The sequence below is a fragment of the Microcebus murinus genome, chromosome 3 (genome assembly GCF_040939455.1).
Source record: "Microcebus murinus isolate Inina chromosome 3, M.murinus_Inina_mat1.0, whole genome shotgun sequence".
In the NCBI taxonomy this organism is placed as follows: domain Eukaryota; kingdom Metazoa; phylum Chordata; class Mammalia; order Primates; family Cheirogaleidae; genus Microcebus; species Microcebus murinus.
The window spans coordinates 50131344-50140524 of NC_134106.1; the positions used below are offsets into that span (position 1 = coordinate 50131344).

The following is a 9181-nucleotide window of genomic DNA, read 5'->3' on the forward strand; positions in this document are numbered from 1 at the left end:
CCTTTGTAAAATGCTTTGGAAATGTCTGAGTTATTAAAAAAAATGCCAGGGATAAACCTGGTACGGTGGCAGGTGCCTATAATCCCAGCTACTCCGGAGGCTGAGGCAGCAGGATCACCTGAGGCCAGGAGTTCGAGGCTGCAGTGAGGTATGATCATGCCTATGGCTAGCCACTGTACTCCGGCCTGGGTAACACAGTGAGATCTCATCGTTAAAAAAATACATTAAATAAATAAGTAAATAATACCAGGCCCGTATTCAGCAATGAAATCCTGTGAAAAGTCCTATAAAGCTGCTAAAGTATTTTCACAATAGCCTTTCGTGGAACCCACAGCAGCAGCAATAATTCCTGGTAGGACTGTCTTTTCCTGCACCGTAACCTATATTGGACAAAGAAACTGTATACCTGATTGATTCAGGAAATCGAAGTAATAAAACTGCCAGCGACAATGCAGCCAAGTGATTAGAAGAAGGCTGGTTGAAAATTTAAACACCCTTTTTACTCATTAATCTCCAACCGCTAAAGACAAACAAAAAGCAAAATTAACATGATTGTAAACTAAGCACTTGTGTCCTGTGGCTACCGTTTTGGCCTGCTGAGAGAGAATGAGTTGATCAAAGGAAGTGAGTCCGCTAAGAACTGTGAAACCAGCTCTGCTCCAGGGAGCGCACAGCCAGGATCCATTACCCAGCCTGTTTCAGGAACAGGTGAATGCCATAATTAATCTTGGCTTCAATTTGGAGGGAAGCAGGAAACCTACCTCCCTGTTCACTGAGTTTGTATGTTAATCCCTTGAGTTCTGAGAAAAAGTTTTAAAATTGGTGTAAAGACTTTTCTGCCCTTTCGAACGTGTTGAGAACAAACTGTTTAAGGGGGGGGTTTGCTGAGTTCCCTAACTTGAGGCAGTTAAGATGCCTCCCAGGATGTCTGTTGATTGGTACTCAGCTTGGTTTGATGCATCCAAGCACACCGCTAGCAAAGGCTCTTCCAATGAAGCTACCAGGTTTTTAAATGCAAGAAAACAGGGAGCCTCACTCTACGAGCATAGACCATGCAAAATGCAGAGACTTAGAATTGGAGTCGTTCTCAAGGGCACACTCATCTAATCAATAGGCTCTTAAGCATGTCCAGGACTTTATTTATTGTTCTAGGTACAGGTAAATGAATAGGCACCTTTACCCTCCTTTGCGCAAAATTCATATTTTTAAAAAAGCTACAAATTGTACAAATATCTGTATCAGCAATGGAAATTCTCATATTAGAAACACAGGAATGTATGCTAAAATTCAATGCTGAATGAACTGGATAGCAAAATAAAGCCATGGAAGGCAATCTTTCCTCTAAGAGGAGACATCACACTATGGGTGGTACTCGCTTCGGCAGCACATATACTAAAATTGGAACAATACAGAGAAGATTAGCATGGCCATCAAAAAAAATGGGAAAAAAAAACAACTCAAATTATGGGTGTATGTAGAAGATGCTATAAGGTGCCCTCTGACATTCATAACATGGAGTGGCAGAGGCCACTCTGACTCAGGGGGCTAAAAGAAAAAAGTGTTGAGAGGCCTTTTAGGAATTGCAACACTTGGGTGCCCCCCCCTGTTTTCTGACACCCTCTGTGGCGGACCAAGGTCTCAGTGAGGTACAAATTAGCCATCCGAGCATTAAAACCTTAAAAGGTACAGTCCTTTTCCTAGAGATCCTACCCACATTAGAGATATGGTTTCAGCTATGACTCTACCTACCCTCCTTCCACTCTGTTCTTCCCCCATGATTTTATAACACGTCACTACATTTCTGAAACGTCATTACTGCCAGCTTTTTTCTTCTTTGCTTCATCTGGATCTGATGTCCTTCTATTAAAGAATTTGGTTGGAGATCCGTATCAATTCTGACACATCTAACTCAGCTCCTAATAGTTCAGAATCAACTAAGACCAGACATCAATTCATTGAGAACAAATTCTTTTCTCTCTCTCTCTCTCTCTCTCTCTTTTTTTTTTTTTTTTTGTGTGTGTGTGTGTCAAAAAGAATCCTTATTACTTTTGAAATAGCGTCTTATCCTTTCTTGCCAGATGCCTTTGGAGCGGATGCTTTCTGGGCTGGAGCTTTTGGAGGAGGTGCTGCCGTCTGGCCTATGGCTTTCTGGCCAGGAGTCTTCTGGGCTTGAGCCTTCTTGCCTGCAGTGGTCATCTTTTCTGCTGGAACTTTAGCAGCAGCTGCTGCTCTTAGCAGGTGCTTTCTGGGAGAAGCTTTCAGGAGAGCTGCCTTTTGAAGCTCCTTAACTTCATTCTTGATTATTCTGTTGCTCATTTTCTTTGCCTTCATGATTTTAAAATGATCAAAATCTGTCATCTTAGCTTTCCTTTCTCTGGCTTCAATCTTCTTGGCCCATCTTGTGGCTGCCCGTCTTGTGTTTATGTCTGCCTTCTGCCAGGCTTGTCGGATGTCCTTCTGGCAGGCACCGTGTGGGCACTTGAGGATGAAGTCAGTGAGCCACATGCATTTGAAAGGGACGACCTATCTTCTTACCTGAGTGCAAGGTCCATCAACCAAAGCACTGTTCTGATCAATAACATCTACAATTGCGACCAGTTTTCCGGCATGAGGCCCAAAGGAGACGTAGGCCACTCCGCCAACCTCCACGAAGAGCCTGAACACCATGTTGGTGGTGTTTGGCGAGAAAGAAGGCGGCCGGCCCAACTGTGCACACGTGTAAACGATTGCCCTGCCCTTGCGTTCTATTGAGAACAAATTCAACCATATATTTTATTTTATTTTTGTTGTTCTAAGTGAGTAGGGATTCCTTTCATGGTTGCTTTCTGTTGTGCAACAGAGCTTGAGATGAATTCTTCATGGTCATTCAGCTTAGGTTAAAGAACAGACTCCCCTCCACCCCCGCAGAAAGCTTGGCTGGAAAGAACAGGCTTTAATGTGGAAACAAACATGCCAAGGGCAGGAAGAAAAGATGACATGGTCCTGGCTCCTCGCTTCGTCCCAGAGAGAGGGATGCTAAGGCTAGGTGCTGTCTGTGTTCCAGTGGAGGGACATGTCCCCCCGAGATGATACACTCTCAGAATAAAATTGTGAGGAAGCAGCTTTGTCAAAATGTGGACAAAGACTATTTAGAGCTAGGGGGCTGAATTTTAGGTGCCAGCTGGTTACAGGAACTGTCTGGGAAAGCCCGAGACCCAGCACCCAGGCATCTCTGAAAGCTGCAGCCCTTTCTGTGAGGGGCAGAAAACCATCCTGTGGGAAGCAAAGTTTGGGCTCCCTCCTGCTGATAAAAGGGGAGACCTTAGTACCAGCTGGCCTAATACTCCCAGCATTAGCTCCCAAGGTCATTTATGGATGATTCTACCTGAGGCACCACACTCTTCTATTCATTTTTTTTTAAAGTGCTAGTCATGACCAATTATATTGACCTGCTAACAGCTGGTGTGAGCAATACCTGCTACAACAAACTTCCAGAAAAAAAGGAAGTTCTCCAAATTAATGAAAAATTGTCCAGAAATGAAAAAGTTTCAATGGAGTAACTGTACAGCATCTAGACATCTGAATATTTAGTGAGGTAGCAGGCAAAATGGAGATAGTCTAACAACCGGGGCAGAAAGATGGAGAGATGATGAGATCGAGAAAGATATAAGAGAAAAAATAACCGTTGAAATAAATTCATTCAACAAATATTTATTGAGCTTAAATATTTATTAAATACCTGTGCTAAGTTCTGAGGATGAGCTGGTGCACGAGACTGATATTGTCCCTGTCAATATCAGGGACAATGTAAATAACCCATGTAAATAACCCAATAGATCTTAGCTTAAAATAGGGGAGAGGGAGTGAAGGAAAAAGATAAAATAATAATTTGTAAAGATAAGCTTTTTCCCTGAATTACTTGCACTAACATTTTAACACTCTTCCAAGTTACAATTCTGTTTACCTGAATGAATTTTTTTTAATTTTTTTCTTTTTTTTTAATCCATTCATTTTTCTGGGATACCTGAATGAATTAAAAAAATAAAAAGCTGATTGATGGAATGGATGCAATAATAATTTTTAAAGCAGAAAAAACATATCTAATCTTTTAAAAAATAATCAGAAACAATTTAGAATGTTTAGGTTTTTTTCTAGATACATTTTAGGGAAAAGGCCTATTTTGACAAATTTTTTTTTTTTTTTTTTTTTGGCAAAATTTTTAAACTTCAAAAGTATGAATCTTGGCTGGGCGAGGTGGCTCATGCCTTAATACTAGTACTCTAGGAGGCCAAGGAGGGAGGATCACTTGAACTCAGGAGTTCTACACCAGCCTGAGCAATAACGAGACCCCAAGCATACTAAAAATAGAAAAAATTAGCCGGGCATGGTGGCACACACCTGTAGTCCCAGCTACTCAGGAGGCTGAGGTAGGAGGATTGCTTGAGCCCAGGACTTTGAATTGCAGTAAGCTAGGCTGATGCCATAGCACTCTAGCCCCGGCAACAGAGCAAGACCCTGTCTCAAAAAAAAGAAAAAGAAGAAGAAAAAAAAAACACTCTCACAAACATCTAAGACACATCAGGTAACAACAAAACAACATCTATCAAGCTCTGAAGGAAATGCTATCATTTAGTAGAAGGGCATTTTCAAACATACCAGAACTAAGGAAATGTACCCCCTTTCTGAATAAGCTATTTCCAGACACATTTTAGAGCAGGAGATGATCAAATGAAAAAAAATTCAAAAATAGAGAAGTTGTAGCTTGAAGAGACTGCCAACAAATACTGAAAACAATTCATGTGTAGGGATGAGTCTTGATAATTGGTATAAACACAGCTATACGTAATAAGGAAAATGGACAAACGATGTAAATAGGCTATCCACAGAATAAGAAATACATATGGCGGATAAAACACAAAAGATGATACTTTCACCTCTGATCAGGGATCTGCAAGTTAAAATCACAAAGAAATAGCACTTTCCAGGCCGGGCGCTGTGGCTCACGCCTGTAATCCTACCTCTTGGGAGGCCGAGGCGGGCGGATTGCTCAAGGTCAGGAGTTCAAAACCAGCCTGAGCAAGAGCGAGACCCCATCTCTACTATAAATACAAAGAAATTAATTGGCCAACTGATATATATATATATAAAAAAAAAATTAGCCGGGCATAGTGGCGCATGCCTGTAGTCCCAGCTACTCGGGAGGCTGAGGCAGAAGGATCACTCGAGCCCAGGAGTTTGAGCTTGCTGTGAGCCAGGCTGACGCCACGGCACTCACTCTAGCCTGGGCAACAAAGCAAGACTCTGTCTCAAAAAAAAAAAAAAAGAAATAGCACTTTCCAATCTATCAGATTGACATTTTTTTTTCTTTTGTTGAGACAGAGTCTTGCTCTGTTGCCCAAGCTAGAGATTAGTGGTGTCAGCCTAGCTCACAACAACCTCAAACTCCTGGGCTCAAGCAATCCTGCTGCCTCAGCCTCCCAAGTAGCTGGGACTATAGGCAGGTGCCACCATGCCCGGCTGATTTTTTTCTATATATATTAGTTGGCCAATTAATTTCTTTCTATTTATAGTAGAGACAGGGTCTCGCTCTTGCTCAGGCTGGTTTTGAACTCCTGACCTCGAGCGATCCAGCCGCCTCGGCCTCCCAGAGTGCTAGGATTACAGGCGTGAGCCCCCGCACCCGGCCTTGATCTTTTTAATTTTTAAAAAATATGAACAGAGAAAGCAGCTAGACAAGGACATCCGATGGCCAAAGTTGGGTCAATTTTAGCACCAAAAGAACAATGTCTATAATTGCAACAATGTATATAGAACAATGTCTATATATTGAAGCACACTATGTAAAAATCCATGAATCCACAGAATAAGCAAAAACAAAACAAAAAAAAGGTGGGAGGAATAAAACAAGCAAATAAACAAAACTTCTTTGCAGGTGCCCATCACACAATGTTCTTATCTGAAAGGAAAATAATTGTTTTTCCTTTGCAGTAGGATCAGCGTTGCAGAGTAATGTAATAGTCCCATTTGATGGCCGGGCGCAGTGGCTCACGCCTGTAATCCTAGCACTCTGGGAGGCTGAGGCGGGCGGATTGCTCGAGGTCAGGAGTTCAAAACTAGTCTGAGCAAGAGCGAGACCCTGTCTCTACTATAAATAGAAAGAAATTAATTGGCCAACTAATATATATAAAGAAAAATTAGCCGGGCATGGTGGCGCATGCCTGTAGTCCCAGCTACTTGGGAGGCTGAGGCAGGAGGATTGCTTGAGCCCAGGAGTTTGAGGTTGTTGTGAGCTAGGCTGACGCCAGGGCACTCACTGTAACCTGGGCAACAAAGTGAGACCTGTCTCAAAAAAAAAAAAAGTCCCATTTGATGAAGAAGTTGGTGAGAAGACCCCTTTTTTCCAGGAAAAAAGCCAGCTATTGATGTAGGCAGAATTAGAAAAAAAATCACAATTTGCAACCCCTAAGGAAATAAGTAATTAAGCCAAGAATTATCGACAGATGGTGAAACAATTAGGTGAAAGGTTGGGGAGCTGGGTATTTGCCTAGTGTGGAAGTTACCACCCTGCAGATTACTAGCTAGTTCTGAGGTGACTGTCACCATATAGACTCAGTGGTCAATCTTAGTATCATTAATAACAGGATAACCAGAGTTTCATTATGTGCTTCCTGGTGTGATGCGTGTAGACTCTGAATCTAATTAAGCCTTCAGATCCAAATTCCAATAATAGAAAATATTGAGGTTATTGCTAAAAAACACCACAAAGAAACAATCAGAAAAATCAAGATGTTGGAACATTCTAAGGAAAAACTAGCCTGGTCTCTCTAAATGAATGTCAGAAAAAATAAAAAGCTGGGGAGAAAGTCTGTTCTAGATTAAAATACACTTCAGGATGTTGATAATGGTGGAGGTTACCCATGTAGGGGGACAGGGAGTACATTGGAAATCTCTGTATTTTCTTTTTAATTTTGCTGTAGACCTAAAGTTGCTCTGAACAAATAAAGTCTTTTAAAAAAATACACTTCAGAGACCTAACAACCAATTGTAATCATGGTTCTTTATTGGATCCTACTATGAACAAACTTGGTAAAAGGCATTTTGGCAAAAAAAAAGGGGGGGAGGACTTGAATGTTTTAATATTATTTTAGTTGTATGGGAAAGTGTTCATATTAGATATGCATATCAATATATTTAGGAATGAAATGTCATGATATCTGTATTTACTTTAAAAGATTTCAACAAAAAATAGGTGAAATGTGGCCAGGCGTGGTGGCTCACGACTGTAATCCTAGTACTCTGGGAGGCCGAGGTGGATCGTTCAAGGTCAGGAGTTCAAAACCAGCCTGAGCAAGAGCAAGACACCGTCTCTATTAAAAATAGAAAGAAATTAATCGGCCAACTAAAAATATATAGAAAACAAAAAATTAGCCATGCTTGGTGGTGCATGCCTGTAGTCCTAGCTACTCTGGAGGCTGAGGCAGGAGGATCACTAGAGCTCAGGAGTTTGAGGTTGCTGTGAGCTAAGCTGACGCCAAGACACTCTAGCCTGGGCAACAGAGTGAGACTCTGTCTCAAAAAAAAAAAAAATAGGTGAAATGTGACAAAATGCTAAAAAAGTTAAATTTAGGTGATAGGTATATGGTGTTTATTATACTACTTTCTCTACTTTTTCTGTATATTTATAGTTTTCATAATAAGTACAAAATGATTTTAAATATCCAGATTTTGTGAGTGTTTGAGAAAACAGACCATCCTACACATATTGTTGGTTGGAGTGTATACTGGCATAACCTTCCTAGAGGACAATTTGGAATATATAAATTTTAGTTTAAAATATACATACCCTTTGACACAGTAATTCCATCATTAAGAATCTAATCAGGCTGGCTGTGGTTGCTCATGCCTGTAATCCTATCACTGGGAGCTCAGGCTCCCAAAGTGGGAGGATCACTTGAGGCCACGTGTTTCAGAGGAACCTAAGCAATATAGCCAGACCTTGTCTCTACAAATAAATAATAATAAAAGTTAGCTGGTCATGGTGGCATGTTCCTGAAGTCCCAGCTACTCAGGAGGCTAAAGCTGCAGGATGGCTTGAGCCCAGGAGTTTGAGGTTGCAGAGAGCTGTGAGCTGTGATGACACCCCCACTGCACTTTAGCTGGGGCAGCAGAGTATAAAAAAAAAAAAAAAAAGAATCTATTCAATGACTAGTTACACAAATACAAAAGATACATGTATAAGAATTTTTATAGCATTAAAATTTTTTTTTTCGTTTTTTACTTTTTATCGATACATAAGATTTATGTATAGGATCTATTTATAGGATACATATGATATTTTGATACACATAATGTAATGATCAAATCAGTACAATTAGGATATTCATCGCCTCAAACATTTATCATTTCTTTATATTGAGGACATTTCAAATCTCTTCTAGCCATTTTGAAATATGCAATAAATTATTGTTAACTATAGTCACCCTGCTATACCACTTCTATTTAACTGTATTTCTATACCCATTACCCAACCTCTCTTTATCCCCATCCTCCCCATACTTCTTAGTGTCTGTTAACTATCATTCTGCTTTCTTCCTCCGTGAGATCAACTTTTGGGGCTCACACGTGTGAGAACCTGCAGTATTTGTTTTTCTCTGCCTTGCTTATTTTAATGACGCCCAGTTCCATTTATGTTGCTGCAAATGACAGGATTTCATTCTTTTTAATGGCTAAGTAGTATTTCATTGTATATATACATATATATATATATATATATATATATATATATATATATATATTGTTTTTTTTTCTTTAGCCATTCATTCAGTCATAGATACTTAGCTTGATTCCATATCTTGGCTATTGTGAAAAGTGATGCAATAAACATGTGTGCAGATATCTCTTTAATATAATGATTTCCTTTCTTTTGGATAATATACCCAGCAGTGGGGATTGCTGGATCATATGGGAGATCAATTTTTAGTTTTTTGAGTAACCTCCATATTGTTCTCCATAGTGACTGTACTAATTTACATTCCTACCAACACTGTACTAGCATTTCTCCACAGTCTTGCTAGCATCTGTTATTTTTTATCTTTTTGATAATAGCCAGTTTAACTGGGATGAAATAATACCTCATTGTGGTTTTGATTTTCATTTCCCTGATGATTAGTTATGTTGACCATTTTTTCATATACCTCTTAGC

General features: G+C 40.1%; 2 pseudogenes; one reads left to right on the forward strand and one right to left on the reverse strand.

Moving 5' to 3' along the window:
• The first annotated feature begins 1368 nt into the window (after positions 1-1368).
• LOC142870328 (uncharacterized) lies at positions 1369-1467 on the forward strand (annotated as a pseudogene).
• A 594-nt stretch (positions 1468-2061) lies between these two features.
• LOC105871549 (large ribosomal subunit protein eL14 pseudogene) lies at positions 2062-2667 on the reverse strand (annotated as a pseudogene).
• Between the last annotated feature and the right edge of the window lie 6514 nt (positions 2668-9181).